The 8909-nt window shown below is 47.4% G+C and overlaps 1 pseudogene; it reads right to left on the bottom strand.

Moving 5' to 3' along the window:
• Nucleotides 1-1547: 1547 nt before the first annotated feature.
• On the bottom strand, nt 1548-3727 carry LOC118657348 (annotated as a pseudogene).
• Nucleotides 3728-8909: the final 5182 nt, after the last annotated feature.

The following is an 8909-nucleotide window of genomic DNA, read 5'->3' as shown; positions in this document are numbered from 1 at the left end:
TCCCTTGTTGGCTCTGTGCTCTGGGCGGGGAGCCTGGCATGGGGCTGAGACCCTACACCACTCAGGGGATATTGCAGCTGAGGTATCCCTCTGGCTTCTCAACTGCTACACACAGGTGCGGGGCCAGCCTTTTTCATGACCTACCCTTTCTACCAGTCTCCATGTGGCTTCCTCTGTAAATCCTGGTTATAAGACTTCTGCTTAGCTAATCTTCATTATGTTATTCAAGTTGATTGTTGTTTATTTTGGTTGTAATTCCAGCTTGGTCCTGGAAGCAGGTTAGTGTAACTTTCACCTACTTTGTTGCCATCTTGGATCCTCTCGAAATGTCAACTGCTATATGAATTCGTGTGTGAGAATTTCACACATTATTTCCCGTGTGGATGGCTGAGTGAGTCAGGAGCTGTCAGAAGCCAATGGCAGCTTCACTCAAGACAATGGACAAAAATACCTGCCTGCCTGGTATTCCTTCCCCAAACCCCTTTATTCAGGAAATATTTGTTGTGCACCTACATGTACAAGGGAAAGATATTCATGTTATGGTGGAAGTGACAGGCAGTATACACTGTAAATATACAAAGAGTTTAGGAAGGTGATTTCATGTCATGTTAAATGCAGTGAGGAAAATGGTGTAACAGGGTGTGACTGAGAGAAGCCACTAGAATATTAAAGTCGGGGAGTAAAGAGATCTCTTTCAATTTTAAAGTCTACTCTGGGTGCCAAGGAGGAGGGAGTGTAAAAAAGTCATGAGGGGGTGGACCAAGGTGGCGGCACAGGTAAACACCTGTACTTGCTGCCTCCCACAATCACATCAAAAATACAACTAAAATACAGAACAACAACCGTCCAGAACCTTGGGAAAGCTGGCTGAGCGGAAGTCCTACTACTAGAGAAGTAAAGAAGAAAGTGCACTGAGACTGGTAGGAGGTGTGGAGGCGCGGAACGGGCTGGTTTGGCACCAGGTGAGCTGCTTTTTTAATCGGGAGGAGATCACCTCTGTGGAGGCTGCCCGGAGGAGCGAGCCGTCCCAGCCGCACACCAGACCCCCAGCCCAGGGTTCCAGAGCTGGGGAAAGAAGTCCCTACAGGCAGTAAGAACTACGGACTGTAAAAACCAGTACGGATTGGAGCTGAGTGACACACAGGCTGCTGGAGACCCAGCTGCTCCTCTTAAAAGGCCAGCACCATGAACTGAATTTACAAGCTCCCACTTCCTCTGAGCTCCAGTGCTGGGTGAAGCTCTGGGCGACCGAGATACATACGGGAAGAAACTGGACTGTCTGGCATCAGGGCAGGAACTCAGGGGCTGCTTTATTCCAGATGGAGGTGCTCGCAGTGGTCATTGTTCCCGTGCTGGGACCTCCCCGGGTGCAGGGCTGACTGGCAGCCATTTCTCTCTCTCTCTCTCTCTCTCTCTCTCTCTCTCTCTCTCTCTCTCTCTCTTCTTTGTTATAAAACTCAATTTATTCAAAATGTTAAAAGATTTCACTCTCTCTTCTAAAATACTTTACATTAAAAAAAACCTGCTTGCTATTTTCACAGACACGGTACAAGCTTCTGCTTCCCTTTCTGGGAACCAGTCTCTGCCCATCCAACCTTCTTCCCTGCTCTCCCTCACTCTCGATATTGCTGTTTGTTTATAAAACCCTCCTTCCCGCGCCCCCAAGTCCTGCTCTGCAGGCCAGCTTCCTTTCCAGACTTCAGGCAGGTGCGGCAGGCTGGATGGGCAGTGCAGGACAGAACATTTGTGCTTCTGGGAGAAAGCTGATTGGCCTTTTTCTTGATCAAGTGGAGGATCACTCTCTCTTTGTCCCTTGGACACCTGTTCAGGGCCAAATACTTGGCTTGGGCTTGCCCATGGCTGGCAGCCCTGCCCCTTCTCCAGTTTCCCCCAGGCATAGGTGCCTGAGAGCTGGGTCCAACAACTGTACCATCGGTCTGCCTGTGGATTGTGAAGGACATAAGAGTGGCACATGACTAGAGCAGGGCTCGATGGAGCCCCAACTTCTCAGGGTGAGGGAATCAACCCCCCCCCCCCAGGGGAGGAAGTTTTGGCTTTTTGTAGACAAAACCAAGGTCAGCTAGGACCATGGGAGGTAGGGATGAGGGGAAAGGTCTAATCGCATAGTTCTGGGGTGAGCAACATTCCAACAAACCTCACTCCCCTCTTCTATTCCACCCTCTCCATCCTGTAGGTTACAGGCTAATTCCAGAAAGGAGGAATAAAAAAGAGGAAAGTGATTCTGTTCCATGGATGGAAAAAAAAGGCAGGTGATGACAAAGTACTGGGGGCTGGGGAAGGCCTGCTGGAATCTGTAGTCATCACAGCTTCTATGTTCCAGGAGGGGAGAGGGGGGTGGGCCGGGAGCCAGGCCCTAGAAGCTTCATCAGCTCTGTTGCTTGTCCCTGACTAGTAAGACTGTGTGCTGGCCCCCCTGGACACAGATAGAACCAGGCAGTTCTCCAGCTGTTTGCCTGTCATCTCCATGGGGATCCAGGCATCCTCCTCCTGTCCCGTGCCCAGCTGGTAGTTGGTGCCCATGCCCCAGGCAAAAACATGACCATCCTTGGTCACGGCATATCCCACAGAGGCCCCACAAGCCACCAAGGAGACGATGGGCAGCCTGGAGATGAGGGTGGGCACGCTCTCCAAGGCCCAGCCTCCCGTACTCAGCCCGGCCCAGGCTGTATGCTTTTCCTTCCGAATCCATGCAGACTGTATGGTGCTGGCCACCAGAGAAGCCCACCCAGGACTTCGTAGAGTTCTTGAAGGATGTCAGGTTCTGGGGTACAAAACAAGATTCTGTGCCTGAGGTTCCAAGCTGATGGTAGTTTGAAAGGCCAAAGCCATATACATGGGCCTCAAGGGAGATGGCAAAGGTGAAGTAGGTGCCACAGAAGGCATCCTGGAATTTCACATGGCTCCGGGTTCCCCTGGATTTTAACATCACACACTTGAGGACCAGGAGTCGTTCAAGGCCAGGCCGGCCACCACGATTGGCAAATAATTCAGGGACACGGCCCAACTGGCCCTGCTCCCGCAGCCCGAGGTGTAGAGGTCACCGTCAGCTGTCAGCATCACCACGTGGTCGTTCCCCACGGCCACCTTCACCACAGGCACACTAGCTGCACTTGCACAGCTACCACGCTCTTCTTCATGGGCTCCAAGAGCCCAATCGCACCATTATTGTCCCGGAAGGAGCCCCAGAGGAAGACACGGCCATCCTCGGTGAGCGCCGCTGTGTGGCCGTCCCCTGCTGACACTTGCACCACTTTCTCTTGCAGTTCCACTTTCCCAGGAACCATCTCTGAGCCCTCCACTGATGTGGCCCTTCCCAGGGCACCCTCATCATTGCAGCCAAAGGAGTAGACCTGGCCACTTTTGCTTAGACACACGGTGTGCATGCCCCCACCCTCAGCCTGTACAATGTCTTCTGGAATGGTTACTAGGGCTGGCTTCTTCCTCTCCATCACATTTTCGCCCAGCCCCAGCTGACCCACGTCACCCTGGCCCAGTATCAGCACCAAGCCCGGTTCTGTGCAGTGGGACCTATGTGAGACCTTCACTTTCTTGCTTTTGGGGAGAGCATCTTCTGGGGGTGACCTTTTCTTAGCCACATGATTGGGTGGCATCTTCCTGTCCTCAATGCTGGTCGGTCAGCTAATCTGGCAGCCATTTCTGTTTGCTCACCCTGGAGATTCCCTGAGACTCCGCCCCACCCAATTTATAACCCCACCTAAGCTGTGTGCAACGGCTTTTGCATATGAATGGCCTGCCCTTTCTCAGCCTAAAACCTGTCAAACAAGCTGCAGCTAGGTCAGGGAGCCCCAAAGCTATCAATAACAGGCCAAGGCCAGCGCCAGCACCAGCCTGCCTTGCTTCACAGTTGGACCTCATCTGGGCACTTCCAAACCCGATACAAAGAGAAGGAATCTGCAGATCTCTCTGTAACTCCTGCTGGGTGGCCCCAGGCAGTGGCTGACTTTGCACCTCCTTAGAGATCCAAGAGCCAGTGTACCCAGTGATCAGTGTGAGACCATCCAGATTACAACTCTTCACATCCATAAGAGACACACTCAAGGGGCAGACTCAGTGAGCACCAAAGCCCCACTGAAGCAAGTCCTGCCCCATAAGGGTGTCTCCTGCACAGCAATTTTCCCACTGTAGTCGCAGCTGGTCCCCATAGCCAATTGGCCTGGAGGTCAACTCCTCACAGTGATACCAACAGCAACAAGGCTTAACTACAAGAAGACTGTGCACACTGCCCACAAAGGGGTGCACCAAGAGTGTCCACCTCAGGTGATTGTGGAGGCTGAACCACTGGGCCCTAGGACACATACTCTACAAGGCCACTCTATCAACTCAAGGAGACTTAGCAGCTACCCAGTACATAGAAAAAAATGTAGGGAAGCAGCCAAAATGCAGAGACAAAGAAACCTGTCACAAATGAAAGAAATGGAAGAAAGCAAACTACTGGATATAGAGTTCAAAACCACAGTTATAAGGTTACTCAAGAATCTTCTAGAAACCTTCAAGGACTTAGTGAGACTTTCAACGACCTTAGTGAGAATGCCAAAAAAAAATGGAAAAGGACCAGTCAGAAATTAAGCATACACTGACTAAAATAAAGAATAATATACAGGGATTCAACAGTAGACTAGAGGATCCCAAGAATCAAGTCAATGATTTGAAATACAAGGTAGCAAAAAATATCCAACCAGAAGACCAAAGAGAAAAAAAGAATTAAAAAATATGAAGATAGTGTAAGGAGCCTCTGGGACAACTTCAAGCAAACCAACTTCCAAATTATGGGGGTGCCAGAAGAAGAGAGAGAGCAAGATATTGAAAACCTATTTGAAGAAATAATGACAGAAAACTTCCCCCACCTGGTGAAAGGAATAGACTTACAAGTCCAGGAAGCGCAAAGAACCCCAAACAAGAGGAATCCAAAGAGGACCACACCAAGACACATCATAATTAAAATGCCAAGAGCAAAAGACAAAGAGAGAATCTTAAAAGCAGCAAGAGAGCCCTAACTGGTTTGGCTCAGTGGATAGAGTGTCAGCCTGCAGACTCAAGCGTCCCAGGTTCGATTCTGGTCAAGGGCATGTACCTTGGTTACAGGCACATCTCCAATAGGGGGTGTGCAGGAGGCAGCTGATTGATGTTTCTCTCTCATCAATGTTTCTGACTCTCTATCCCTCTCCCTTCCTCTCTGTAAAAAAATCAATAAAATATATTTTTTTAAAAAAAGCAGCAAGAGAAAAACAGTCAGTTACCTACAAGGGAGTACCCATACGACTGTCAGATTCTTTCTCAACACAAATTATGCAGGCCAGAAGAGAGTGGCAAGAAATATTCAAAGTGATGAATAGCAAGAACCTACAACCAAGATTACCCAGCAAAGCAATCATTCAGAATTGAAGGTCAGATAAAGAGCTTCACAGATAAGAAAAAGCTAAAGGAGTTCATCACCACCAAACCAGTATTATATGAAATGCTGAAAGGTATCCTTTAAGAAGAGGAAGAAGAAGAAAACGGTAAAGATAAAAATTATGAACAACAAATACATATCTATCAACAAGTGAATCTAAAAATCAAATGAATAAAAAATATGATGAACAGAATAAACTGGTGAATGGAATAGAATCAGGGGCATGGAAATGGAACAGACTGACTATTCTCAGAGGGAAGGGGGTCAGGGGTGCAGGAAGAGATTCGACAAAGATATTATACGCATGTATGAAGCACCTATGGACACAGACAATAGGGTGGCAAGGGCCTGGGGTGGGGTGGAAACTGGGTGGTGGGAGCTATTGGGGGGGGGGGGGAAGAGGGACATCTGTAATAATCTCAACAATAAAGATTAAAAAAAAAGTCATGAGGATTTTATTATGGCCTACGTGTAAAATCAGTTTTAAAGAATAAAATGAAGGTTATTGTAGGGGGGGAAATGCACTTAGAGCTAAAGCAGGAAAACCTTGCTGGGGTCGTGGGGTAGAATGTCTAATAAGTTACCAGGGCAGTTTCACCTCCTCTCTGGGTGTGGTGGTTGTTTCAATTGGGGGAGCGGCATGGAATCATAGCAGGCGGCTTCAGGGCACAGTGCCCTCTATCTTCAGGGACCCAAACCCCAGGAGCTTACTGAGGTTTGGGAGAGCCCCTGGGGTTTGGGAAAGCAGAATACTGGGCCAGGTCATTGTTTCTTTTTCTGAGTCTGGAGACATGTTTCAACAGTAAAAATGTGCGTTTCATTGGGTCCCCCTTACATGCCCCACTGGTGGGAGGCTGGGTTCCTGTGTATGCCCTGCACATGAGGAGGGGCAGTGTGGGCAAGCCCACGTGGGGCAGGGCGGGATTTTGTTTTCATTGGAAGAGGCTGCAGTCACTTAAATAGGAGAGTGGAGCATCGAGGAGTACTGATAGCCTGTGAAATTATGTGAGTCACCCGTGACACTGACAATCTCTAAGTCAGGCTGTTTGGGGATTAAATAAGATGCATCAGACCACAGTGGGAAGTGGCTGCACTGGGGGCCTCACAAACTCTTATTCCTGCCCCCCGGCCAGCGGGTCCGTGCCTTCTGGCCTGTCTTGAATTCCATCTGCCTGAGTCAAGAGTTGGTTTCGTGGTGCGTTTCCTGGGCAGTGACCTGCTGCCTCCTTGCCTCCCTGTCTCTGCTCTGCCTCTGTTCCTGCAGAGCCTTGGGAGGCCTCTTCTTAGAGTCCCAGGATCTCAAATTCGTCTCGAGGACCACTGGAGAGAATCTGATATGATCCAGACCAAGAACTCAGGAAGAGCCCTGACCGGTTTGGCTCAGCGGATAGAGCGTCGGCCGGCAGACTGAAGGGTCCCAGGTTCGATTCTGGTTAAGGGCACGTACCTTGGTTGCAGGCACATCCCCAGTAGGGGGTGTGCAGGAGGCAGCTGATCGATGTTTCTCTTTCATTGATGTTTCTAACTCTCTATCCTCTCCCTTCCTCTCTGTAAAAAATCAATAAAATATATTAAAAAAAAAGAAGATGAACTCAGGAAGACTCCTGCGTCCATAGTCCAGGACAGTGAGGCCAGGATGCCTACCATCCTTTCAGATTGCAGAGCATGACCCAGGCCCAGGTGAGTGAGTGAGGCTTTGTGTTTACATGTCCACAACTACCATACAATGCTTGCCAATAGATTGCAGGAAGTTTTTGCAATTCCATGCAATGAAACACACACACACAAAACAGGAGGCCTTGAGATGAGGTAGTAAGTGGTACAAAAATAGTGTTTAGAGAACATTCACTCAAGGGAAAGATCAAAATCTAGGAAATTGTCTTGGCCAGGCGATTCAGTTGGTTGGAGCATCCTCCCATACACCCCCCGCCTTGGATCCTTGGATTCAAACTACAACCTTTCGTTGTGCCGAGTCAGTGGATCCATGTTTCTTTCTCTCTCTCTCTCTCTCTCTCTCTCTCTCTCTCTCTCTCTCTCTCTCTCTCTCTCTCCCTCCCTCTCTCTCTCTCCTCTCTCTCTCTCTTCGATCCCTCTTTCTAAAATCAATAAGCATGTCCTCAATAAGCATGAAGAGTAAAAATATATAAAAAATAAAAAACCTAGGAAATTATGAGGGAAAATGTCTTTTGAGACATGATTTTAAAAAATCAACTGGAGATAATGAAACTAAGTTTACCTTTCAAAATAAAATCTGATTGCATTTTGCACCAATTCTTGGAAAGGGCAGAGAATGCTGAGACATGACTGCTCTTGATCTTTGCAATAAAATATTTGAAACAAGTGCAACAATAACAGGAACTTCCAGGCATAATCACCCAGCTTTAACCATTGTCAATTTGTGTAATTGTTCTTTATTGGAAACAATTTTTTACCACAAAATTAAATAACTAGTGTCTGCAGAAGGCACACTCAATGGTGTACACTGTTGGCACTTTCAAGCAGTGAACTTCACATACATGGTCAGGGAGCAAGTGGATGTTGGGGCTGGTGCTGGCTGCAGGATTACTGGATTGAAGTGTTTTCAGCATGCTGATAGATACAGCTGTTAGGACAAGAACAAGGCCTCTTTTTCCTGACTGTAATCTTCCATAAGGTATGAGACGTCCCTGGCAATTAAACCCCATGATTGTTAGCTCCTCTGATTCAAAGGGTTCAATAAGCTACTTTCAATGCTACATTCTTACACCCACCACCTTCCTGCTGTTTTTACAACTCCGGGGTAATTTGCACCAAGGAGTCTCTAGTTACCCTCTACCCCAAACCTTCAAACAAGCCTCTTTAGATTCTTCATAATTTTTGCTCTAAGCACGTTTTATAGGCTTTGGAAAAATACTGACAAGACACCTCCCTAGGACATCTGCCTGGACTGTCTCCTGAAAAACAAACTCAACTTTAGCCCAAATCCCCCTTCCTCACCCTTTAAAAGGAGAAGCTGCTTTTTTTTTTCTTGCCCTTGTATTCATTAGTCCTTTCTCTTCCAGAAAGTAAAATAAGCTCCTTCTCTCTGCATCTATCTCTTCTCCAGCTGTGAATTCTTTCACAACCCACATCACCAGCCAAACTCTAACAATAGCCAACCCGATTTCCATTAACAGTCTGAGAAACTGTGCCTATGATGCTAGGGTTATGTTGGCCTCATAAAATGTATTAGAAAGTATTCTCTCTTCTTTGATTTTCTGTAAAAGTTTGATAAGGTTAAGTACCAAATTTTTTGAATGTTTAGTAGAATTCACTCCATTCTTCATTGTTGATTGATCTATTTAGATTTTCCAGTTCTTCATGATTCAGTCTAGAAAGGTTATATATTTCTAGGAACTTATCCACTTCTTCTAGGTGTCATATATTCTCATTGAAATTTGCTGGCATATTCTAGGTGGGATTTGATGACGTATGATCTTTCCTGGCATTCTAGTAT

This window comes from Myotis myotis, unplaced genomic scaffold (assembly GCF_014108235.1).
Source record: "Myotis myotis isolate mMyoMyo1 unplaced genomic scaffold, mMyoMyo1.p scaffold_m19_p_52, whole genome shotgun sequence".
NCBI lineage: Eukaryota > Metazoa > Chordata > Mammalia > Chiroptera > Vespertilionidae > Myotis > Myotis myotis.
The sequence above is the reverse complement of the archived record's forward strand: the minus strand, read 5'-3'. Positions and strand labels throughout refer to the sequence as shown.